The sequence below is a fragment of the Cavia porcellus genome, unplaced genomic scaffold (genome assembly GCF_034190915.1).
Source record: "Cavia porcellus strain 051 isolate PalLab524CR breed Dunkin Hartley unplaced genomic scaffold, mCavPor4.1 scaffold_24, whole genome shotgun sequence".
In the NCBI taxonomy this organism is placed as follows: domain Eukaryota; kingdom Metazoa; phylum Chordata; class Mammalia; order Rodentia; family Caviidae; genus Cavia; species Cavia porcellus.
Genome location: NW_026947507.1, coordinates 19,930,629 through 19,958,006, shown reverse-complemented (window position 1 = coordinate 19,958,006; position 27,378 = coordinate 19,930,629). Strand labels below are relative to the sequence as shown.

At 35.1% G+C, this 27,378-nt stretch overlaps 2 long non-coding RNA genes across 4 annotated transcripts; one reads left to right on the top strand and one right to left on the bottom strand.

Annotated features, from left to right (window-relative positions):
- Window positions 1-4,200: 4,200 nt before the first annotated feature.
- On the bottom strand, window positions 4,201-16,400 carry LOC134472674 (uncharacterized). 3 transcript variants are annotated; one of them, XR_010042588.1, is made up of 6 exons: window positions 16,282-16,400; window positions 9,666-9,778; window positions 7,578-7,710; window positions 6,860-7,110; window positions 6,224-6,302; window positions 4,201-5,338 (listed from the first exon to the last, which is right to left on the bottom strand). It is a non-coding gene; the product is annotated as an uncharacterized LOC134472674 (long non-coding RNA). The 3 variants fall into 3 exon arrangements; XR_010042589.1 differs by having other exon boundaries at window positions 6,860-7,098; XR_010042590.1 differs by lacking the exon at window positions 16,282-16,400 and adding an exon at window positions 12,448-14,607.
- Window positions 16,401-18,079: 1,679 nt separating this feature from the next.
- Window positions 18,080-23,706, top strand: LOC134472673 (uncharacterized). The gene is made up of 2 exons (XR_010042587.1): window positions 18,080-18,737; window positions 22,173-23,706. It is a non-coding gene; the product is annotated as an uncharacterized LOC134472673 (long non-coding RNA).
- The last annotated feature ends 3,672 nt before the right edge of the window (window positions 23,707-27,378 follow it).

Below are 27,378 nucleotides of genomic sequence, written 5' to 3'. Positions count from 1 at the left end.
TTTTTCTCCTTTCCGTCATCCCAGTTGTTCTTTCCTTTTGAACAGTTACTTCCCCTTTCACTGTCACAATAGTCATTGTACACTTTGTATCTTATTTACTCTTTCAGTGTTTTGCACTAGGGATACAATACAATGTTTACACAAGTGAGTCTGATTTATTTTGCTCATGAGTATGGTCTTAAGTTGCAACCATTTATTTATAGAAGCCTTGAGCTTACCCTTCTTTATAGCTGAGTAGTACTCCATTGTATAAGAAAACCACCTCTTTTTTTATCTTTTTCTTGGTTGACAGGCATTTGGGTTGTTTTCAAGATTTAGTTACTACAAAACATGCAAATTATGAACATGGGTGTACATATATCACTGTGGTATTATGCTTTCAATACTTCTAGGAAAATACCCAGAAAGGGAATAATCAGATTGAATAATATTTCCAATCCTAGTTTTTTGATGAATCTCCATACTGATTTCCACAGTGATTGTCCCAGTCTACACTCCTACCAACAGAGGAGAAGAGTTCTTTTTTCCCCCCACATTCTGCCAGCATTCATTATTGGTTGATTTCTTAATTATAACCATTCTTTCTGGAGTGAGATAAAATCTCACTGTTGCTTTAATTTGCATTTCTCAAATGACCACTGATGTTCAACCTTTTTTCTTATATTTATTTGCCATTTGTATTTCTTCTGAGACGTATGTACTCATCTCAGGGGCTCATTTTTGGATTGCGTTCTTGAATTTGGGGGACTTGATTTTTTAAAATTTTTTATATATTCAAGATGTAATAGTCCTTTGTCTGAGGAACAGTTGGCTGATGTGTTTTCCCACTCTGTGGGCTGTCTTTTCATTCCGTTGTTGATTTCTTTTGATGTGCAAAATCTTTTTAGTTTAAGAGTCCCATTGCTGATTCTTAGAAGTACTGTCCATGCAGTTTGGGTTTTGTTCATAAACTCTCCACTTACCCATAAGTCTTCAAGATTTCTGCCTAACTTATCTGTCTTAGTGTTCCTGTTTTAATGTTGAGATCTTTGATTCATTTTGACTTTAGTTTAGTGCATGATGATAGACCCTTGTCTAGTGTTAGTCTTCAGCATGTGGAGAACCAATTTTTCCAGCACCATTTACTAAAGAGGCTATCTCTCTTCCAGTGAGCATATTTGACCTCTCTGTCAAAGTTAAGGTGGTTGAATGTCTTTGAAATTGTCTGCATCTTGTAATCTGTTGCATTGATCCTCAGATGGTTTTTTTTGTTTGTTTGTTTTTGTTTTAGTTTTTTTGCCAGTACCATGCTGATTTCATCAGTACCTTTGCCATATAATTTCAAGTCAGGGATTGAGTTGCCTCCTGCTTTGTCTTTGTTGCCCAAGCTTGTCTTTGCTATTCTAGTTCTCTGTTGTTTCCAAATGAATTTTAGGAATGTTTTCTCTAGATCTGTGGGTTAGGCTAATGGTATTTTGAGTAGGATTGCGTTAAATCTGTATAACAGCTTTGGGATTATCACCATTTTCATAATGTTGCTTCTTCCTATCCATAAGCAAGGGGTATTTTTCCCATTTTCTTATGTTTTCTTCTATCATTTTTCAGAGTACTATAATTTTCAATGTACAGATCTTTTACATCCTTTATTAGATTGATTCCTAAGTATGTCATTTTCCTGGGGGGCACTGTTATGAAGGGTGAGATTTCCCTAATTTCTCTCTCAGTGAGTTTGCTGATTGTGTATAAGAACACTATTGATTTTTGAGTGTTGACTTTGTGTCTAGTTATACTGCTGAATTTACTTATCAACTCTATAGTCTTTTGGTCATTTTATACTCTTCTATGTAGAGTATCATGTCATTTGCAAATAATGATAATTTAACTTCTTTTTCTATCCTTACTCTTTTTATTTCTCTCTCTTATCTAATTGCTGTGGCCAATGTTTACAGAACTATATTGAATAGGAGTGGCGATAGTGGACATCCTTGTCTTTTTCCTGGTTTTATAGTGAGAGACTTCAATTTTGGTTCATTCTACATTCTTCAGAGATGCTTTGAAGCTTTTTTTGCAATAGTCTCTTGAAACTGAAGGGAGCTTGATCCCTGTTTGTTCCCAATGTCTCTTTAGAGAACTGTTAACTGTTGTCGAGGTGAGCTATGTATCAGCAGCAACAGCATAGGTAATGAAAGTTTAAGGGGTAAATTTCTGTGTCTTTTTAAGGCTGTATCTTCCTCTCTAGATTTTTATTAAGTGCTTCCAGATACCCAATTTGTGACTTGAGGGAACTGACCTCTACTACAGGTGACTAGAAGTCTTCATAGGCATTGCTATTTAGTCCAGCATCTTCAAATTCTGTGATCAAGATATTTCAGTCTGGCAGCAAATCTGGCTCTGACTTTCCTCCCTACAGTACATTGGTTCTATACAACAAAAGAAACTCCAGTAGGACATATAGGAGCCCCTAGAGAAAGTCAAAGAAATCCAGGACTTACTTTAAGCATTTGGATAAAACCGGCAAAGCATCCTGCACCATTCTAGGACCTGCTAGCAAGACAATTTTGAGGCAAGTAGCAGGTTTCCTGCTGTTCCAAAGGGCACCAGCGTTCTACCTTTACGAGTATCCTTTGGGCTATGACTAACTGCATAGAAGGGACCCTGAATATTCTTTCTTTCACATAAGCAAGTGTGTAGCAAATAAGACAGCTCATCCCCTGGGGTGTGGCGGAGATAGAATGAGGTGGAGAACTAGTTTTCTTGCTGCATATGAAACAAGCAATATTACTTGTATAGAACATTTGGGGGAAATAGAAAGGTACAATTGCAGCCAGGAACCGACCCAGAGTTTATGTCATCTTATATTCCACTTGGCCACCCAACAAACCTAGGAGACAAAGCAGAGCCCCTCCATACTCCTTCTCGGTACACACGTCAGGCCCGTGCTACAGTCCATGTGGGCTCACTGCATGAGTGGACTCATGCGTTTGGATCTCTGGGTGAAGACAATTCTCTAGTCTTACAGTTTGTTCTGTGGTGGAGTTATTCTATGCACATCTTTTGTAGGATGTCCCTGCTCTCAGGGTTTCCATTCTTCATGTTTGTTCAGTGTAAGTAGGAAAGGAAGAATTCTGAAGAGTCTCCAAAGACACCTCTGCTTCAACCATAGTGCCTTAAAATTCTTAAAATTGCATAGATTTTCTGGGGAGCTATGTTTTCATGAACGGAAGTTGCTCTTCCCTGGGTGTGACCTTGCCATCTACAGCACATGGGGGACAATATGTAGGGCAGAAAGTAGCATGGAGAGTCAAGCAAAATTTCTACATTACACTCTTCAGGTAGAATTCATTTTTGCTTTTTCCAAGGTTGCTCTGGAATTGATCTCAAATCCACAAAGTCATCTAGAACTTTATCTCTGCAGAGAACAGCTCTTCCTTTTGCTAAACTTGACAGCTCTTATTTCTTGAAACCACACCCTTAATCTCCTAGTATTTCTTTAAGATGCTCAGGTTCAGAGCCCCTTTTATCCATCACCTGGGACTCTGCCATGAAAATTTGTCCCCAGCATAGCTCCCAGCAGTCCCCGCCTGTGTTCTGTCACAAGTGGGAAACACACACACACAAACACACACACACACACACACACAACAAAGCAAAATGAAACAAAACAAAACCTTCAGAGTATCTGCCAGTAAGGTTCACTCTCAGGTTTTCCTCTGGTGGGAGCAACTGCAGGTTATGCTGGGGATATTTGCTGAGGACATGCACTCCTTCTGCCGCTGAAATAAAAGGTTTCTGCCCCAAGCAACCAAGAAAGGGATGTAGATCTACCCTGGTAGAAAGGAGATTGCCCAGCAAAACCAAAATGCTCCTCTTCCAAGACATTCCAGCAGCCAGACCTCAGGGCACCATGACTCAGAGTCATGTTGTAAACCAGAAATTTATTTAGCATAAGCAACTGAAGGTTGCTGGGCCAGCAGAGCTGCTTGGAAAGGCCTCCAGAACCCATGGCCTGTTGCTCATATGGTTCAGGAGAACAGTTTAGCTAATTGTGTGTAGTCAATAAATGATGGTGGTGGCTGACAGGGCTGAACTCCAGAGGGCAGATCTGCACGTTAGAAACTGGTAAGACTCAAGATTCAATTTTGTGTTTGAAATATGTAGAAGAGACAAGTACCATGGAGAGTCAAACAAAATTTCTAAGTTGCATTCTTCACGCAGAATTCATTTTTGCTTTTGGCAAATATAATTTTATTTTAAATATACTGGAAAGAACTTTCAAAAGAAGACCAAAATACAAACTATGCCAAGAAAACAGGCTGAGAAAATTGGGTAAAGGGTCTATGTTCTTCTCTGGCAGAGGAGAATTACAAATCTGTGTTATTCTCTCTTATCATACATAAAATACTATTGAACACCCCCCCCACACACACACACACACACACTCACACATAGGGAGAAATCCCCTTTCAGGGATGGACAGAGCATTAGCATTCAGAGACTATAGCCACAGTGTAATACAGGAAATGAAAAGACAAATGTTCTTCCCTCACCCAGCTGGAAGCGCCACCTTGACTAAAGGAAGGTCTTGAACATTATCTCAGGGTCAGCACAGAAAATGTTTCTATGGAAAATGACTAAGAGTTTCAATCCTGAGTTTTCCTGCAGCTCTGAGACGTGAAGATCGCTATCTGTCCTCATCTTGGGAGTGGCTGTGCTCTTGCAGCAGACCTTATTGTAACTCATGGAACCAGAGCAGAGGGATTTCCCAACACAATGTAATTTTGATAAAGCATTTGCTCTGACGCAGAAACTGTTGACCTGCTTGTCTCCAAGGCCTACTTTGAGGAGATTTCCTTCAAGGAATCAGGATAAGGAAAACTTTTATTGCCACATATATTATTTTGTGTTTCCTACGTTGCCTTTTTCCTTCTCTGAGAATGCTATCAACAAAGTACTCCTTGGTGCTAGCTGGAATGGCATTCCCTGCCCCAACGTGAGTTTCTTTGTATAAGATAGGTTTGCCTGTCAAGATCTTTTGTTATTTCAGCAGCCTTCAAACATGGAATGAATAAATTTCCATTGGGTTGGCATTTCCTCTCATTTCCTGAAGGAGGGGTTGATTGTTCTGACAGCTCCCTGGGGATATTTCAGCCTCTTTTGAAATGACTGAAGTGACAGATGTCATTCCCTTATGCTTACAAGTCACACTGAAAAAAACGAAAGGAAGGTCATGTATAGTATCAGCATGGATGCTAGAATTGTCTACGATGGAAATTTCTGAAGTGGAGTCATCATAGAAAATAACAGAAAAGGTTTGAATCTGCTGATGCACTTGTAGAATATTTGGCTTCAATGGTATCATCTGCGGAAAAATAAAAAGACTTGGTTACTTCTGAACAGAATGAGGACAATGTGCCTTTCAACAGAAAGAGCAGATAGTTCTCCCTGAAACAGGACAAGAACTATTAATCAGATAAGTCTTGCAAAGATAATGGATGTATCTGAAAGATGATTGCTTCTCTCATTGCTATGCATTGCAATTAGATTTGAGTGCATATGAAAAGGAAATAAGCAACTAAAGCTGTACTGCTTTAGTTATGATTGAATGATTATGCAAAGGAAAATTTCTCTCAAGTGTAGGATGATCATATCAATTGCTTCTAGTCTTAGAATAAGGAACTATAATTTGACACTCATTTAAATTGATATTTGTCTCAGTAATAATGCATTGCTCACTTTGTAAGTGAATCTTTTATCACTGGTCAAAATAACTTACTAAACTTTCCCAACAACTAAATTTTAGGGATTTAATCATAATTGAGAAGTTATCAAGGTAAATCCCAAAACACACGTATAAATTATCTTGAGGGCTCAGTGGTTCTATCTAAAACAGCAATATTGGAATTATTTTTAAAATGAGTTTATAAAACACTTATTTTTGTAAGTGCTCAAAATTAATGCTCCTGTCTATCTATCTAAGGAGAAAAACAGTGGAAAAAAAAAAGTCTGGGAGTATGGAGAACTCCTCCTACCTTTGTTTTTCTGTTTAAAACAGCTGATTTAGATGTTAAGGATTTATCACTAGTGAATGCAATTTTTTCCTATCAAATTAAATACTGTTTAATTTCTTTTCTCTCATCCACATTGCTCAAGAATATTATAGAATATATAGAAAATGTGCAAAGATTAAACTATAAAGTAAATTATACAATTTTTTTAAAAATGCGGGCAGAAGAGTGAGACTAACCTGGATCAGACTTTTGGTTTTCTTAAACTCAGCTTCCCCACTTTTTTCATCTGATAAAGTGTGGGTAATAGTAAACCTACTGCAGAGAAGAAACGATTATGCAAATTAATAATCAAAGCACTTAGGATAGTGCTTGGAATATGATATGAAATCAACAAAAGCTTTATCAGTAGTGATTATAATGGTAATGTGCAACAAGATGCTTAAACACCTCACAGTATATAGATACCTGGATAAGATCTAATTCTTAGCCTTAATGAGTTTATTGTGGGATAAAACAAGTAGATAAATGAAAATAATGAAAAGATAAGAAAATTCTGAAGGCTTGATTGTATATCAGGTTTAAAGTATTATTAATGCTACACAGCTACCTTCGGTAATCTATTCATTACAATAAAATTTTTAATGAATATATTATAGTTGATTGCGGTGAAATGTCTAATACCTAGAAATTAATTAGTGGTTGAGAATATCTCTCAAATGACCTTTAAAATGAATATCAGATATTTTAATGATGCAGATGTACAGACCTTTTAAAAATCAGCAAATAAGCTTTGCTTTTCATGGTGGTTAGTTTCATACCCAACTTTACGCAAGGAAGAGTTTTAATTTTTTTTTTTTTTTATTAAAATTTACCTTTTTGAGACAGGGTTTTACTATGCAGTTCAGACTGGCCTCAAACTTGCAGAGATCCTCCTGCCTCAGCCTCCTGAGTCACGCATCACCATGTCGGGCCAATTAATCATGGTTTTATTTCTTATAATGCCTTCCATATTTCAACCAATCGATGGTACTTTTGGAAATTGTCTGCATGATTATCACAGTACTCGTTGCTCAAACACAGTAGATATCTTTTTAAATAACAAAATGAGAACCTGTAAGAAAAACTATTAAATGTTTTGATAACATAATGAATAAAAAACACTTTTTATAGCAAATAACAATAGTAATAATTGAAAGAAAGAACTATATAACTGAAAAAAGAGATAGAATCTTAATACATATTTTGGAAGCCCTTGTAAGTCAATAAGGAAAAATATTCAGTGATTCTCAGTCTAAGAAATGCAATAGATAAATATAGTCACTGTATTCAATTTTTTTGGTAAGAAAAATGGCAGCTTATTTTTTATCTATCATGCATGCAAATATTAATAATGACTAATGATTGTGAAAGTGCAGGATAATGGGTTTCTTTGTTCATGAGGAACACACATTAATACCATCTGTTTTAAAACCACACATTTAGAAATTTCCATAATATGATAAAAAAATTTTTTAGAGAATCATAATAGAGAAAATTTATTTAGCAAACGTGAAGAATGTACTTTAAATAAAGTGATAGGTGAATACTTACTGGCACAGAAGTGTGCGCACAATTGTTCACATCCCACTTTTACGACCCAAACACTCATTTCTCTAGGAATTACAGGCTTAAGTTTCAGCTAATTAAGGCTTCAGCTGAGTTCCTCTCTGCACATTCACCTCTCCTGAAAAAGAGTTGCACCACCCTAAGTTACTTACTCTATGGAGACAGGCAGATCTTTGTTTTTTCACTATGTGTGCGTGAAACATAGCATGTCAGTTTCAGTTCGGGACCTCTCTGTAAGTCTCTTTAACTCTAGAGGTCATCAGGAGATTGTCTGAGACATTTTGCATGACCACAATATATTTTAACTTCTCCAGTCTTGCTTCCTCAATTCCTTACAGATATTCTTTACAAGAACTCAATGAACTTTCTACAGGCAGACCTTCCTTAAAATATGTCCCCCAAAATTCAACACGGACAACTGGTGTCAAAATAGGATTGAAGAGAAAACCAGTGCTGCAAATGTTTAACAAGTAGCTCTTTAAAAATAAAAAAGATAACCCATAATTTTTGTAGTGTCCAAAATGTTATTACTCCTCCCTTGGGAAAAGAACTTGCTTGCAGGTAAATGTAGGTAGAAACTTGAGTTGAAATGTGGTTGGAGTTTTTGCCACTAGAGAATGTTCAGAAACAAGGGGAGGATTATAATTAAGAAATGCTGGTGAGGCTTGAGGGATGTGAGAATGTAACAAGTATAACCCATTATGCAAATCAGTATGGAGATTCCTCAAAAAACTAACTGGAAATTCCATTCAACCTAGCTATTCCCTTTCTAGATATCTTTCTAGAAGAGTAAAGATATCATATTACAATGATACATGCATGCCTGTGCTTATAAAAGTATAATTCATAATAGCTTAATCTGGGAAGCAGCCTTTATGTCCCCCCTCAGATAAACAGATAAAGGAAGTGTTTTATTTCTGCACAATAGAACACTATGCTACCATTAAGAAGATAAGCTTGAGTCATTTGTAGGAAAATGAATGCACCTTAAGACCACAACATTAAGTGGAATAAATCAGACACATGAGGTTAAATATTTCATACTTTCTCCAATATTAAAACCCAAAAGATAAATCACAATAAAAGATAAAAGCAGTCAGGGAGAAAGATCTATTGCAAAAGGGAAGGAAACCAAGAAATGGAGAGGGATTAAAAAAATTAATTGAGAAATGTTATATACACATGCCAGTTCCCCATAAAGAATGTAATCATTATGTGTTGCAAACATGTACTAAGGAAAAATAAAAGTAAAACAAAGAATTATTAAATAAATTAAATGATATCAGAGGGGCATGATGTCATGATGAGATTATTGGTTAATGGATAGTGAATTTTAATTAGTTAAAAGATAGTACAGAAGGATAATCAGAGAATGATCAAGAAAGACTTTTCATGAAGTAGGATAGACAAATTAGAGATCATAGAGAAACTGAAGAATTGATACCTATGTTGCCCAAAATATTGCATGGGAATAAGAAGATAAGCAAAGAACAGTATAAAAGTCTTCATTCATCAACTAAAACACTGTACAAAAATGATCAAGGAATCAAGAAGGCAAAGTACTACAAAATATATACACCTTGTAGGGTATATAGTGTTATAAAGTAAGAAAATCTTTGCTGAAAGCTTAGTAGGTGGTTGTCATATGAAGGAAGCATCATCTGGTTTTACATAATTTGAAGCTAGGTAACCAGAAGAAAATTTCTGAAAAGGAAGATCCCTGTAAGCAGAGCAATACCATGCAGAAGAACTAGAAAATTACATCTAGGAAAAGGTTCAGGAAACAATCTTCTCAAAATAAAGAGTACAAATGTGGGGATATCGGGGCTTGTTGATTACTGACATTAAATTCTAAAGAGTACAGTCAAAGAGGAGTTTTGGGTGCTGTGGAAGAATGGAAAAGGGTAGTCAGGAATAAAATGTAGATCAGAATCTGCAGAATTAGGACAATGGGAGTCCTTGAGTTCTTGTGAGGAGCAAGAATAAAGAGAATTACCGGAATTATTTCTCAGAATGTTAACACATAGATTGGCAATGAGGCCTGACTTCTGAAGGGAAGAATGGACTTCTTACCAGTAGTCTGTGGAGCTCTGCAGTGTCCTCTCCACTTCTGATGGCGATGATGTGGAAGCCAGGGGCTTATTTTTCAAATCCAGAGTAACAGAGCATCTGAGGTCCGCTGAGCTCTGCCAATGCGGCATGAAAAACAGCTGATGATAGCAGGCAGCTAGTAAGCAAGCTGGTTACTATGATGGCAAGCAGATACTAAGGCCACAAAGCCTCTTTAGTGGAAAACACAGGCCTTGTTTAGATGACTTATTCTAGACCAAGATTTCTCTATCATATTGTTGAAATTTTTGCTGAGTAATTCTCATAAGGACTTCCCTGTGGGTCATAAATTATTTAGCATCTTGGGCTTCCGCCCCGTACTTTCTAGCACTCTCCTAAGCAGTGAAAATCCAATCATCTGTAGACACTGCCTAATATTACATGGTCTAATGTTCCTTGGGAGATAAAAATCACTTGCAGTTGAGATTTTTTTAAATATATATGCTTCTCAACTTACAGTGAGGTTACCTCCCAATAAGGAGTATATTTATTTGACTTTACTGGGAAAGTCTTACACACAGTAAGCTTTGATATCATGAAAAACTAAAAATATAAAGTTGAAAATGCAACTTTTAACACATTTAACATAGCTCATACGCAAGACCATCTTAATTTTACTCATTATATTTACATTAGCCTACACTTGGCCAAAATCATCTAACAATGTATATTTTGTGATAAAGTGCTGACTGTCTTATTTACCAAATGTACTGAAATTGAAAGAAAACCAGAATACTTGTGTGGTACAGTAAACAGAGATGGGCTTTCTGTAGTCAAAATAGGATATGAAAGTACAGAACATAACTAAAAGAAAACAAAACACTAGCAACACAATAGGTTCCAGAAGTTGTGCTGTAGTTGTACAGGTGACCAGGAGTTGTGGCTTCATACCAGCACTATTAGAGAGCCCAAGGAAAGATCAAACTTCGAAATGTGACATATGGGTTCCTACTGAATGTGTTAATGCTTTTGAACCAAAATGAGGCTGAAAAGTGTAAGTTGGGGACATTTTAAATATGTAAGAAGGCATGAGAGCACAGGAATAAAATGAGTATATGTATTTGACTCTACTCAGAAAGGTTTACACACAGTAAGCTTTAATATTAGTAAGGATTCCCCCGGGTAATTAAGATATTTATGAAAAGAAGTGAGCAATTGCTAAAAGAAAAAAAAATATTATTTTCTATGAAGTTAATTGAGTCATTTGGTAGGACAGTGCAGATGATTTAGCATGCAAACAAAGACGTGTTCAGGTTCATAGGATGCGAACATTATCAACAAAAAGATCACTGTTAACTCTTCATATCCGAAATATAAAATCTTGCTTATATTACCTCACTTGGTGACCCTGGCATGTCAAACTGTTGCAGTAAAATAAAGGACACAAATCAATTAACTGGAAAATGTAAAAATTTTTCTCACCAATAGTTTTGTGACTGCAAACAGATGCTGAAAAAGCATGAAAATAATTTTGCGCATTGCTGAAGCTACGTATTCCAAACCAAACCTTCATTGCTTGATTCTAAGTCATACTTTCAGAAAATATTTTGAGGTCTTTATAATTACCTTCCCCTTTTCCACTTTTAGTTCCTCTTTAATGTGTCAGTGCATTTTTATCTATGATGTATTGCATAACAAAGTTGATGTTAATAGATGTTAACCTAAGGCATTATTTATATAAACTCAAAACTGAGATAACTAGGAAAAAACAGTTATTTTATCATTTGGATATTTTTCCTTCAGAATCTTGTTCTTGAGTAAATGTAACACAAAATATGACCCTAAAATAGATTATGTCCTTTTGGAATTACACTGACCATCAGAATCTGTACAATATATGGCTTTTCTCATCATTCACAACTTTTTTTGCCCTAGGTATCTATTACGGTTTAGTTGTCGATATATATCATCTTGAAGAAATAATACCTCTTAGCAGAGAAAATTGCATGGGCAGAAATCATTATAAATCTTCATCTGGAATGCATATCGTTATTGAGAGCAGTGATATGGTACAAATTTTGACTCCTTTGTGAGTTTCAATGCACTACTCAACATCTTTATTTCCCTAGGACAGTTCTCTGGATGACTTTCACCTTGCTAACTGGATTGCCGGACTTGTACAGTAACAACCAAACATTGAGAAAGCCTTGGGAAAATCACTTAATTCAAACTAATGGTACAAAGATATTTTCCATGTTATATGATTCTGTCCTTTCCCACAAGAAGAGGCAGGATGATCATTTTAGAGTACAAACAGTCTGTCAACAGTTGTCTGTAAATAAATTTTAGAAAAATTATAAATACATTAACATGGGGTTAACAGGCTTTTAATCGTAGAATATTGTTAATGCATTGCATTTTCTACATGAGATTTTCCAAAAATAATTTCACATGAAGGTCTTCTAATAGTAATTTCAATTTGAAACTAATACTGTGTTGTAGAATTATTAATAAATAAATGGTGGTGCACATTTTAAATCCTGGCACTCAGGATGCTGAGGCAGGAGGACCAATAAGACTTCAAGGCCTCCTGGACTATACAGAGTTCCAGGCCAGCCTAAACTACATAGTAAGACTCTGTTTCAACAAAACAAAACCAAGAAAACAAACAAGCCAGAATTTCCATTAGAGTGCATTTTTTCAAGTACTATTTAAAATTTCACTCCCAGAACTTCAATTCTGAGAAGGAGTAGGCACATTTTCCTTTTATCTTTTTTCAAAAACAACTGAAAGTTATAGCACTTACATGCAAAATAAACTGAAAACTGGAGAGAAGAAGAAATAATGGCTAAGAACCTCAGGACTTAGGAATCACTCCGGTGTTATTCCTCAGGTTTTCTTGTTAGCTTCATCTACCCAATTTTGGAAGTGAAGTCAGAAGCCCACATCCATCAATATGTTCAGACAATAAACAAACAAACAAACAAAAAAATCAGTCAATCAACCAATCCAACTCCAACAAAGGAAAAAGACAAGAAAAAGGGCAGACTACCTTTTAGATTATAACTTGTCTGCTCCATCAAAGCATCAGAGGAAAAATAACAATAATTTGCCCTTCCAGGGGCCAAGAAGAGGTGTGAGTGATGCCTTCTTAACTGGGATGCCGCGAGGAGGAGCCCTAGTCCACTCTCCTGGCTGGCACAGTGGGAAATGGGTAGAAGCTGAAAGCTCATCCCAGCTGAGTGGAAATAAAGCACCTTTGCTCAAGACGGCATCAGTGGTGACCTCGGGAGGATCCAGGATTTATGGTCCCACCCCTCAGTTAGGTGGTGCCTTTCCTTTCCCTGCTGAGACTCTGTCAGTTAATGCAGCCAGAGGCAATGCAACACCATCTGATGGAGGACAAAGAGAAGGCAGCAAAGAATAAATCCTACCGTTTTGGCCAGTTTAATATCACAGGAGAAACTCCAGGGTAGACAGAACCTCACCTCACCACTATCTAGGAAGAGTTGGTCTCCCTCCTTTCCAGTCTCAACAGATACCAGGCTGGGCCTGGACATCCACCACCACCTGTTGATACTAACATGAAAGTCTCTATTTCCCTTGCAAATAAGTCTTAAAGACCCAAAAACTCATAATACCCAACATTCATGTTTTAATGTTACTTTCATCACAACTAAAATTGAACTTTGAAAGAAAATTATGGACACAAATACTGAGATGATAAAGTTATTAAAATTCCCATTGTGAAATTTTATATCATTGTTTCCATAGCTTTTTTCCTTTTAAATAAAAAAGTAGTAGATAATGATTTTAAAGCAGTTACTATAAAAATGTTTCAACACGTAATTACAAACACACTTGAAATAAATGAAAAAATAGGATACTTCATCAAAAATGGTAAAAAATGCAAAACAAATGGAAATTTTAGAACTTAATACGAAAAAGCCCCCCAAAACAAAATAAAAACCACAATAGATAGCTGACATGGTACCAACAGTAGGGTGGAGGAGACAAGGGGAAAGAATCAGTCAACTGGAATACTGAACAATAGCAATTACCCTACCTGAGGAAAGAGAAAAGTATGAGAAAAAAAAAAAAAAAATGAACAGAGCTCCGAGTATTTGAGGGACTATAACTAATCTAACATTTGTGTCTTAATTGTATTAGAAGGACAAAAGAAGAACAAAGGGCAAAGAAAGTACTTGAGGAAGTTACTGCTGAAAATATTTTAAATATTTCCAAAAGACACAGAGTAAATTGAATGGAACTCTACTGAATTTAACAATATGTTATACAATTCTAATAATCAAAGCTGTGTTATTGATAGAGGAATGGACATACTTATTAATGCACCAGACCCAGAAATAGGCCCAAACAAATATACCCAACTGATTGCTGACCAAGACTGAAAGCAACACATTAAAGGAAAGGTAACTTTTTCAACAGATGGTACTGGATTCATTGGATATTCATTGGTAAGAAGGTGAAGAGGGCAGAGGGAAAGGAAGGGGAGAAGGAGGGAGGAAGACAAATGAGGAGGAGGAGAAAAATAGATACTTATATCATACTTTGTATAAATATTAAATCAACACCATGCAAGGGTTTAAATCTATGGAATGTTTGAAAGTGGGAGAAATCTTTGAGATCTTGAGATCCAGGACTGTCCTTCATTTGACATCAAAAGCACAATTCAGGGAAGGAAACTTTGATAAACAGTATTCAAGATAGGAGATTAGGGCATGGGAAAGCTGGCTGGGGAATTAGGCATGATTCGTTAACTGTAAGATCCCAAACCTCTGCACGTGGACGTCTCTCAGAGACTCTAGCAGGTTTTCAATAGGACGGCCTGAACCTGAAGTCAGCCTGACGCGTGAGATCCCAGCACTGCCTCTCAGCACCCATGTGTGGAGGTTCTCATGGATTTCCTCAACGTTCAAACTGTGCAAAAGACACAGAGGCTAAGGAGGACTTGCTATGGTGACTTGCTTTGCAGTAGCCCATCCTGCTTTCTCCAGGGTCCTTTTCCTCTTATTATTTAGCCCAAATTTGCTTTGCTTTTTATTCCCACTTTTCACTTTACTTTCTTCAATAAACTTGGCCACTGCTTTATGCTAGTTCTGTTCAGTTCTCTGTTTGAGACAAGAAGAATCTGGAATCTAGCTCCAGAGAGTGAAGGGAGCAAACAGTAATGTTTAGTTGGCAAGCCCCTTTTAGAAGCAGGCTCCCCGATGACAGTAGCTCATGAAATAGTACTAGAAAAGGCTCTGTTAAGAGCGTTGATATGAACTGCAGGTAAAAGAGGTGAAAACATTTTCCAACTACACACCCGGCAAGACTATTGTGTAGAATATGTAAAACATTCGCAATGTTTGACAGTAAAAAAAATCTCACAAATAAGCTTCTGAGAAAATGGCCAAAAGACATAAAAACTAATGATAACATACAGATGGCAAATTAGCATGAGAAAAATACTCAGCATTGTTTCTCATTAGGGAAATGCAAAATGAAAGCTGTGACTATTATTACATGTCCATATAAATAGCCTTTTTTAATAAAGACTTATGGTAATGCAAATGTTAGCAAGGATCCTGAGCAACTAGACCATTCATACATATATATTATATCTACTTTACACACTGCTGCTGAGAATTTAAAATGTACAGCCACCCTAGAAAACAATCTGAAATCCTCTTTAAACAATAAATTCTGCTATTGTTTGTAACCCAGCAACTCATTCCAGAAAAAATGAAAGTAAATTATCATTGCTATTTTATTCATAGTTGTTCAAAACTAGAAAAAATTCAGAGGTCTTTCTTTGGGTGAATGTTTAATCAACTGTGAAATATTATTCAACAGTGAAAAGGAAGATATATTTATACCCAGAAAAGCTGGATGAATCCACAGGAAATTATTCTGAGTGAAAAAAAATTCCCAAAATGCACAGATTGCATAATTCCATCTATAAAATATTCTTACAATAACAAAATTATAATAATAGAAGGCAGGTTAGCAGTTGCCAGGGTCTCTGGATGCAGGTGGACGAATGTGAGGGTCCCGCAGAGAAGCCAGGGAAGAGGAAGGGAGCACGAGAGACTGATGGAAATGTTCTGCATCTCCACCATATCCATGTCACTTGTGATATTGTGCTACATCCTGGGGGAAATTGGATACGACAACATAGGATTTATTTATATATATCTTCAAATTGCATGTGAATCTAAAATTCTACCAAATAAATAATTTAATTTATAAAAAACCAAATCATATATATTTTAGTTGTCATATTTTCTGACTGCCCATCTCTGTCTAAATAATTTTGCTAATTAAGAATTTCCCACTCGATCATTCCCATCTCTTCAAAAAGACTAAAAATTACTGTCTCAAAATTTTAGCTCAGTCATGGGCCTTCGATACAACTGCATGCAATTTTAGGTGAAAACTACACGAACAATCTGATTTGCTGATGGGAATGAGGTTTAGGATTGGAACAGAGGAAGGTGGCTTTCAGGGATAACACTGATTATGGTCAAGTTTGTGACACAATGTGGCACTGGCACATTTGGAACTAGTAACAAAAGAGGATACAGTTCACTGTAGAGCAAATTCATTGTAGTTGAACATTAGTAATAATAATTACCATTGTCTGCTCATATGACTGTTCTGGGCCATTACGGTACTGGAGTCTTAGCTTTAAGCATGAATTGTAAGTCCTTCTAGAAATTTTGTGGACCACTGGTCTGGTGAAACAGGCTCAGATCCCTGGAGGAAAGTAACAGAATCAATTATGTTGTTCCTTGGCAACTTTACATTCCCAGAGGGACTATACAGTTGTCCCTTGGTACCCAGGAATGAATTGTTACCTCTATGACACCAAACTCACAGACATTCAACTTCCTGATATAAAATTTCATAATATTTGCAAACATATATATCTTCTATATTATTTAAATAATTTCTAGAGTTCTTATAACATTCAATAAAATATAACTGCTGTGTACATAGTTATGATCTAGTAAGGGAAAGATAAGAAAAATATCTCTACATGTTTGATGCAGACACATTTTTTTCAAATATTTTCATTGTATATTTGCTTGATTCTTTGAATGCAGAATATATGGGAAAAATTTTTAAAAGAAGACAAAGTCTCAATACTCATTAAAAACTAGTATTGGGTAAAAGCTGTACAAGATAAAACAGAATAAAATGGCTTCTCCTATGCTTGGCAAATCCATACGGACTTCCCAAAACCCATTTCTTCCCAAATCATCAGAATGTTTTAGAAGGTTTTTTCAGCAACTTTTCTTAAAAGTCAAGAATCAATTTTGTGGCTTCTGAATGTCTGACACGTGATGACACATTATCTTCTCAGGAAACAGATAAGAGTTTCTCTCGTATATTGACAATATGTTAACATCAGCAAGTCCACTGTAACAGGAAGTTTTAATGTAAGCAAAGATAAAATGATTATTTTATATTTGTATGCTATGTAGCCCTTATACTAGTTAAATATGTTGTAGAAGAAAATACTTGGGTTTTTAAAAAAGATTTTTGTTATATAAAAGAATTGATCCTTCTGACAAAAAGGAGAGGCAGAATTGAGATATGCATTTTTGACAGAAGCTCAGCATTAATTAATTCTCTATTTTAAAAATCATGGACATCTTGTCCTCCCTTATAAAATGAAATGCATGGGTATATTAGGTTTACTGACCAAGCCCACAGGAAATTGAGAACTTCAATTTTTTGTCCCTTCTTTTGACTAAATGGATTTCTGTATTCCCTCATGTGTCCCCCCCGAAAAAAAATCTATGTGAGCCAGTGAAATATTTATTTACCACCTCACTAACTCTTTTTGCCTTTTAAAGATGGCATAAGGAGATTTCACCAAGCTAGCAAAATGTGTAGAATTTGGCTTCACACATTGTCTATTAAAAATCTCATACAACACTTTTTATTATTTACACTGTTGCTCATCTTGGAAGTGTGTATGTGATCACCACTAGCATACATTTTAATTGGCATGTGCTCACCAAGCCTGGCCTCTCTCAGGTTCTACTTTCTTAGCCGTAGAGACTGCTGAAAACAAAATGCACACAAATTATACCCTAAATTTTATTTTTCTATACCTTACTTAAGTGCTAAATTATTCATAAGCTTGTACGTTCATGGAACATCCTGTTATACAACCGAAAAGTTAATGTGTTAAAGTAGATGTAATATTAGAGACTATCACTTACAAAAGATTTCAAAAGCAGTGAGTTTATTTAGATAGACCTGCTGAATTTTTACTTAAAAGAAAGACAGAAATATGAACTGTGGCCTTGGCACACAGGAGAGACCAATTAATGTCTGTTACTTTTATCCAACTGCCTGAGGCCAAACAATAAGTTGGAAAGAAAACAGAAAAGTATCAGGAACCTGTTTCCTTTGTGCTTCTACCGCTGGCCCTAGACTGTTAGCCATTAAGTAAGCCTTTGTGTTTCAATTTCCCTATCTTGTAAAAACACGATAATATGTGCTTTGCTAATCTCCTACAGATTTAAAATAAATCAGTGCATATAATGTGGTTGGCATTACTCTCAGTATTTCACATGCATGGCAGAATAAAATTATGCAGACACTGTGTTTTTCACGTTTAGTGTTTCTAGTTCCCTCTCCTTTCTTACCCGCTACTCAAATTCAGGGAGCAGCAGGAACTTGTTCTATACTTACTGATCTCAGGGTAGAATTTTTACAGTAGTAATACCAAGAATCTGTATGAGCTTTTTGTGGATATATTGCCTTAAAATATACACTTGGGTCTATATCATGGAGGAAAAGGGTTTTTTTTTTTTTTTTAGAGGTTTAATATGTTCTATGAATAACAAAAGCCGAGCTTTTCCAGCTCAACAATAAACAGAATACACAGTCAGAGCTGAATTTCTCCCTCAACCTCCTGGATCATATTCAAGATTCCACAGTCTGGGAAGAGGAGAAAAATCGGAGATGAAATAATGGCACCATAAAAGTCTCTGCACAGGACAAGATTCCTGGCCCAGTCTCCAGATTAGCTTTCGGTTGGATTGATCTAGAATCCTGCACTTCAGGAAGAAGGTGAGTAGGGGCTCAGGCTTTGGTGCTGTACTACAGTGTGTCAGTTTTTTTGTGGGAAGAAGAGTGTGGGGATCATATCATGACTTGTTGGAGCAGAAAAAATTTGATCAAAGTATTGAGTTTCTGGAGTTTTGAATATTTTTTAGGATTCTGAAAAATCTGAGTGGTTAGGAAGGGAAGAATAGGTCCAAGTCAACTGAAAGAGGAGATAGATCACCATGACTAATAATCAGAGAGGGCCAGGAGAGGAGGTCCTCAGCGCATGCCAGTTGAGTTGTTCAGCCGCATCCAAGGGTCAGAAAACATCCCACAGAGACCCACACTGAGCTGTCAACACCCTCTGCCAGGGCCCGGCACTATGTAAATCCCTATGGTTAAACTAATGCTACTTAATTAGGTTAAAAGTCTGAAAGAACTACATGTTCTACAATTGACTATTTTTCAAATGTGTTTTGCCTCAAAGGATAGAGAAAATCATTGTATGAAAATACATCTTTGCATTACTGAATAATACAAAGAAGTTGAAATTGTATCAGTTACACATACATTATTTGAATAACCGCAACATTTATATAATGAATAGTATTCTCATTTTCAAACTGGGAATTGTTAACTTTGGTTAAGAAACTTACCCAAGATAACATAGGTTATGTATAGCAAAACTGGAAATCAATACTAAGTATGTCTGATTATTCAGACCTATCTCTTAATCAAAAGAATAAAGCAGTAGAATTCAAAAACAATGCATGATTATATAATGTAAACTGATCTCACCTTTCTTTTGCAAAATTACTTTCACAATCTGTGCACCAAAGTATACCATAAAAAATTACAAATGTTACTTATATTGTACTAGCTTGTAAGGGCTATCATCACAAAATAACAGTCTGTGTGGCTTAAACAACGGAAATTTATTATTGTAAAATTTAGAGCCCAAAGTGCAAATAGGGCAGGTTTGGCAGGTTTTTCTCCTGGGCATGAGGATGGCCTCCTCACTTTGTGGTTACATGGCCTGTCCTCTATTCGCTTACATGTCAGTATGTTCATTTTCTCTTCGAAAAGGATGCCAGTCATATGGGATTAAGTTTCACCAATTAGACCTCATTGTACTCTGATTATCTCTTTAAAAACTCTGTTTTCAAACATAGTATGCGGTATTGATGTTTAGCCCTTCCATATACGAATTTCAAGGAAGACACAATTCAGTCTGTAACACTGAATGAGAGAAAATATTGGTAAATCATAGGGCTGCCATGAGTTAATATCTAAAATACGAAAATAATCCCTGAATTCAGTAAGAACAAAAAAAGACAAATTGTTGGATTAAAAGTGGACACCAAACATTTCTCAAAAGACAATATGCAAATTTCCAAAAAGTACATGAAAGAATGCTCAGCGTCACTAATACTTTGGTAAATGCACATTAAAAGTACAATGATATATCACTTCTAAGTTTGTTTAGATGGCTACTGTCAGAAAAAAAAATAAACAGTTGAAGATGTGGAGAAATTGGAATCCTTGTGGACAGTGGTTGGGAATAGAGTGTGGTACGGCCACTGCTGAGATGAGCATGAAAGTTTTTCAGAATTAAACATAGAATTGCCATCTGGTTCAGCAATTATGCTTCCAGGTACATATCCAAATGAGCTGAAATCAGAGGGACTTGCACATGGATATTCATGGCAGCATTATTTAAAATAGCCAAGAAGTTAAAGCAAACTTAAAATTTCCAGCAGCTGTAGACAGGTAAGTAAAAGGTGGAATGTACTTACAGTGGAATATTATTTGGACTACAGAGAAAGGAAGTGCTGAAACATGCATGAGCCCGAAGATATCACATCTTTTTAGAAAAGAAGGCAGTCATAGCACAATTTATAATTGCACTTATATGAGGTCTATCAAGTTAGAGAGACAGAAGATAAAGTGGCAATTGTCAGGAAGGGAGGAGAAGCAGTGCGATATTGCTTAGTGAGGGTTCAGAGTTCCAGGTTCACAAGATGAAAAAGTTTTGGAAATTGGTCACACAACCACATCATTTTTTTTCTATTTTTCATTTTAGTTTGTTACTTCATGTGTGTGGTACAAAATGTTTCTATTCGTTGGGGCAAGTTGTTATAACACGAATATATGTAACAGTAGTATACACTTAAACAGGGCTAGTATAATACATTTTATATAATGTGTATTGTAGCCCGATTTATAGAAACATTTTTGAAATATTGCTTAATATTTTATTCTAGTACAAAAATTGAAAGATATTTCTTTTATAAAAATTATATATAACAAGTTGATATCTGTAGAATCCATTTCTAGAGCCTTGAGATAAACTATATAATTTATGTTTAGATATTTTATTTCTTCTGGCTACCTATAATTGTAAACAAACATATAAATTTTTTTAAATCCATCTTAATTAGTGCAGTATCCTTTGTTCCATTTCTAACCACTTATGTAATGCTGTAAAATGTTTTAAAAATTATATTTTATAGCCACTCTTTTCAATATATATTTTTATCCATATTTAAATATCTGAATACTTATATTCCTCTAACCATGTTACCCTTGTTTTTAAAATATGTTTCCCTTTTACGAAATGAGATATAATTGAAGATTGAATAAAAATATTTTTCTGAAAATAAATATAATTGTATATGGATGCTGGTTTTACTCAACATGGACTGAACCTATGATGCAATTACAAACTCCCTGACCTCAGCAAAACACTCCCTAACACAGCAAAACATTTTTGACAACTGTGAGTTAGGTCCGGAATGAAAATGCTTTCTTTTTCTTGGCACCTCCATCTCAAGATGAAAACTTTTCCATAATGTTGGAGAGTGTATTAATTTTCCAGCATTTCTATAAAAACACCACCAACCAGATGACTTATACAACAGTTTATTGTCTCACCATTTTAAAAGCCAGGAGTCCAAAATCAAATTGTTCTCTGGACTATGTTCTCCCAATGTTCCAGGGAAGAATAATTTCTATTCCTTATCTTAGCTTTTGGTGTTGCTGATGGCCTTTGGCTTGCAGCTCCTCTACCTCCATGTAAAATGGTACTCTGTTCTACTCTATCTTCTCATCATCTTTTTATAAGGACAGCAGTCACGCTGGACTAAGAACCATGCTTCAGTATAATATTATCCTGCTTAATACATTGCATCTTCAACAATTCTACTTCCAAATGATATCACATTCTGAGGGACTAGGAGTTGAGATTTCAGTGTTTCTTTTTGAAGTGCAGAATCCAATTTACAACAAAGAACAGAGATAGAAAGAATCACAGAGTGGTCCCTCAGTATTCTGGAACGTGCTGCCTTTTATTAATGAAAAGTATTTGAAAGAGAGTTGGAAAATAAATCTATTAGTTTTACAAATTCCCCTTGAAGATATTTCAACTTTTCTTTCCTTTTTTTTTTTTTTTGTTCACAGGCTTTACAAAGAGGAGATGGTGTATATTAATAAACCTACGTCGGCGTGAACAACTGATCACCTTTTCCAGTATTCTGTTTTCATGTAAACATGTTCAGTTATCTTAACTCTCATATATTATTATTGTTATTTGTCTACTTAAATTGCTTAAAAATAATAGTGATATGTTTTCAACTGTAGAGAAGGACTTGTTTTCAGCAGTGTCTGATATTATGTAGATATCCAATTATTGTTTGCTAAATAAAGAACAGAATATTTTCATCAAGTGCCATTAGTCCTCTGAAGCAAGCAATTGCATTTTTAAATTCTACCAACAAATAGATTTTTCCAATATAATTGTTTTTTACTATTTTCAAAAGAGTCTATTTCCTATTCCTTAAAACTCATATGAAACTAATTTAAGGGAAAATTTAGCATGATATCCTGTGATGAATTATTAGTGCATTATTTCTGTAATACATTAGAAAAACAAAATATATGCTCTATTTGTATTTTGAAGACAGATTTTGAAGGACAACTCCATTTGAGAAAAAAAATCTATTCAAAAAATTCTGAATGAATCTGTACACCAATTTCTTTGTGCTATATCTATTACTAAATCAAATGCTAAAGGAAAAAACTAAAATGTATTAAAACGAATAGTAAGATTATCTTGTTCTAATAAGAATCATTTTAGTACTTTCATAGTGTCTGAGAAAACTATTAAAACATGCAATTTAGTTGTATTTACATTATTTTAATTAAGACATTTCATTGTGTGAATAATTTAATTACTTCTGCTATACACATTATTATTTAAATTTTTGTAGTTTATATTATCTAGCAATGTTGATATAGAAACATAGGTGAAAAATCATGGTTGAGTTATACTTTCTTGAGTAACCTTGATCTCTACAATATAGAGGATTTTTGGCAATTAAAGTAGGAGAGACAAGCTCCTAGCTGTCTTTGACTACATCCATCTTGGTGTATACTTATTTAGAAATCAAAAACAGCATGTAAAATTATGAATCAGAGCCCATGGATCACCTTATGGAGTTTCATGATGACACTGTCTTCTCTCTGGAACTATTTTTCTTTCTAGAATCTTATCTAATTTAATGTATTTAAGTATTAATTCATATGATAATATAAATATATGGTATTAAATATATGATCTGATTATTTACATGAGAAGTTCACTCAGTTTTTCTATGAAAGGAAATGCTATAGCAAATTTAACTATAAAACCTTTAAACATCATAGAAATTGATTTTAATTCTAATAGTTGCAAATAGACAATTGTTGTATATTGTTCTATATAATTGCATCTCACACACAGTGTTGAGTGTGATCACAGAGGTGAGTGGCATATAAATTCAGAGAATCAAAGTATGATGCATGAAGTGAAAATAGTATTCATCTCTGTAATGAAAATATAGCTATGAGATAGTCTTAGATACTGATGATGCCTTTTAGAAAGTATAAGAATATTGTAACAAAATGCCAATAGACATGATGTCTTGATGTAAAAATTAAAGAGTATTCAATTTTATTCTCATGTCCATCTATTCTTTAAAATATTTTATGATGATCCTATATACTGTTTTGTCTAGCTTGAAATGAAACTAATTTTAGAAACATAGGAAATTAAATTAGATTAATGAGTACAATTTTGGGGAAAGAAAAAGGATATTCAAGCAAAATGGAGCAGCCTGTCTAAGCATATCCAAAACCACGTAGCGGTGGGAAATCCTAATGGAGTATTCTTGTGGAGTGCTGTGCTTTAAAAGTTAAGGGGAAATACTGCTATGATTTGGGAGAAAATGTTGCAAATATTTAAGCAGGGAGTTTTATCAGAGGAGAGTTTCAGGAAGATTACTGTATTTAAGGTGGTTAATTTGAAATAATGCACCCAATGGTAGACTAAAAGTGAATAAAATAATAGACAATTGTTTGTGCCTTACTTCTCAGAACAAAATACATTTGGCCATGTATGTGAGCTGAACTGAGTCAAGCCAACTTTGTTGAAGGTAAAGGAAAAAATAATATAAAGAGTCTAGTCTAGTCTAGAGTCTAGTCTAGCCCTACTGTGTGCTGCCTGAGCAAAATAATTGTTTCTCTGTAGATCCTAAGAAAATCTTATTTTAAAACACATAGGAAGCACCTAAAGTCTTCATCATTTAATCTAGATTTAAGATGTATTAAAATTTAATCATCAATTTTTACATTTTGTGATCAGTACTTGGGAGGGATGAACAATTAGGCAATGGAAATTAAGTACTCAGACCCACAGCAGTGTTATGTAGCTTGAGTGCTTCTACTGAAAATGCATTGTTCAAAAGAATGAAGACATTATCAACAAGAATTTGGAGAAAATATTCAAATAAGAATATAATTTACATTTACATGTTGAAAACTAGTTGAAAATCACATGGCATAAATCTAATCATTAAATTCACTTATATTTACAGAAGATAGCTTATTGAATAGTTTAGAAAACTTGTCTTTAATTGGGGAATAAAATCCTTATGATGGTTCCAAAATTCCTTTATTATTTTCCTTTCCAAACTCCAACGATAGAAACAAGTTGTATGCTTCCAAAATTATGGAACCTTTGTGAAGTAATCACCATAAATGCCAACTTTCTGTTTTGCTCTTGTGTCACTTCTTGGTAGCAGTTTCTGATATTTGATGCTTTAAAAACCATTTCTTAGAAAAATGCTGGGTTTTTTTTTTCTCTTGTTTTTATGGAAAAAAATACACTCAAGCAAGGCACATTTTTCTGTTTTTTTTTTTCCTTGTTTCAGTATCAGAGGGGTGAGAGGGAAACCCCAGAAACATCTGGTTTTCTTCAAGCATCTGTGACTTTGCATGTCTGTTCTTGAGTTATTACCAAGAACTGATTGTAAGCTGGGTAATTTTTTTAGGATGCTCTGTAGAGCAAAATAATCATACATAACCTTAGGAATATGATATTGTTGAAATTGTAATATATGCACTTTGGATTGATAAGCAGTTCACAGTTATCAACAAACCAAACTCTAACCTGGCTTAATTGGTTATTTGAATCCGGTTTGCATTTATTTCATCAAGCTGTCTTGGAAGACATTTGGAAGACATGGGAATAACATTGACAATCACAGCATGGCCTCTGGGTAGGTATAAGACTTGGGGCTTGGTCTGCAGTAAGGGTCTGCAATATTTCTAAAGACTGTGTAGTTCTTCCATTAACTAGTTAAAATCCTGGCAAAACTACTTAAATTGACTTCAGATTTCATCAGTATAATGAGAGTAAATAAATGTGTCTACTTCAGTGGAATTTTCTGAACTTTGACAAATATAGGTATTAGTAATTTACTTTGCAAATCAATAGATGGATATATGATTAGTACTGGAGTTTGCTCTCCTGGAAAATAAAATTATAATAAAGTGAATAGAAATTTCTAGACCTTACTGTTATTACATTTGAAATAGAATTTTTTCTCATTTATGATTTTTTATCTTATCTATATTAAATTCTCACACTAAATATACATTAATGTTAACTAGGATAGCCCAACTTTGTAAGTATTGCTATACCTATAATTAAATTTAAATATTCATTGAATTTGGTTTATTGCTCTGACTTCACTTGAGTGTTAGGGAAAAAAAGTAGACACAGAGTGAATATTAACAAAAGGATACTGAAGAAATAACATATCCTGAGAACGTGAGGGGCAGGGCAGAAGTAAATCCCTGTGCTTGTAGCTCACCTATAATTTTAAAAGAGCAGCCAGGGAAGGAGGATTATGAGTGCCCAGTATATACAAAGCATAGCACTGGATATTTTTACATTTATTTCTTCATTTAATTCTCACAAAGCCCTATGGAATATGTATTGCTTCATTTGTATTTTTCCATGTGCAGAGTTTGAGGTTCATCATGATGCTTGATGGGACTGTAGTCACACATCGTTAGAAGCAGAAGTAGAACTCAAAGCTCTCTTTCTGATTGTAAAACTCAGGCCTGATGGGCTACTTTCAATCTTAAGAGTTGAAATCGGCTACTTAAATCGGGAAGAAGGGAAGGAAATTGGTGGTTTTTGTTTGAAGCTGTAGCCTTGTGACAAAAGACGCCTATGAGGCTGTGACTTTCTTATTGGTGCTCTGCCCGCTTATGTTATACTACAAGGCAAACGGGATTTTGCAAATGTTAGGATTACTAATCAGTTCATTTCAGAATAAAAAGAGTAGCTGGTAGGGCCTAACCAAATCACTGAGCCCTTTAAAAGCTTTTCTTCAGCCTTATGCAGAAGAGTAAGTCAGAGAGGAACTGTAAGGGTGAAATATCCATGTGAGGGAAATTAGGCACTGATGAGACTGAGGTTCCTGGGACAAGACCTGGGAGGCCTCTGGCTGCTATAAGCGGCCCCTTCCCAACAGCCAGTAAAAAAGTAGGTACTCAGTCCTGCAACAGCAATGCACCCAGTCTGCCAATAATGAGAATAAGCTTGGAAGCAGAATCTCCCCCAGAACTTCCAGATAAGAATTCACCCAGGCCAACTTCATGAAGTCAGCCTTGGGAGACTCTGAATACAGAAATATGCCTTCTGCACTTCTGAGCTATGAGAATGTAAGCTGATACGTGAGTGTTGTTTTTAAGCTCCTAAATTTCCATCAATAGAGAATTAATATGTTGAATTAATCATTGATAAGCTTGCATATAGTTATACATACTGTTCTTGACACAAGTTTATATTTATTGCCTAGTTAGATAATTGGATCAGTTTATTATCATTCTTTAGTATAAAGGGATTTCTTTAACTGAACGGTTTATTGTCTTTTATTTGAGCAGGTTAATTTCTATCAAATCAATTGATTCTGTCTGTTTTTATTTTTTAAAGTATTCTTTTAAAAGAGGATTCAATTTGACCTAAAACATAGTATTTCCTATAGGCACAAAAATAAAAGAAACAGAAACTTACTTGGTAAAATTATACTGTCTATTAAATGACTGTATTTGTAAAAGAAACAAGGTATTAGAGAAGTGTCTTGTGTACTGTTAAGAATTTTAAAAAGCTTCGAATCCGCTGGACTATCTGGCAACTTTGCTATGAAGTCTTGTTTTCATTAAAATGGTTTGGTTTGAACCTTTCTTTGATAATTAAAAATTCCTTTCCATTCTCCCTCCTCCTTGCTGCCTCCAACTCCCATCCTTAAAACATCACTGGTATTTTGGCAATTTA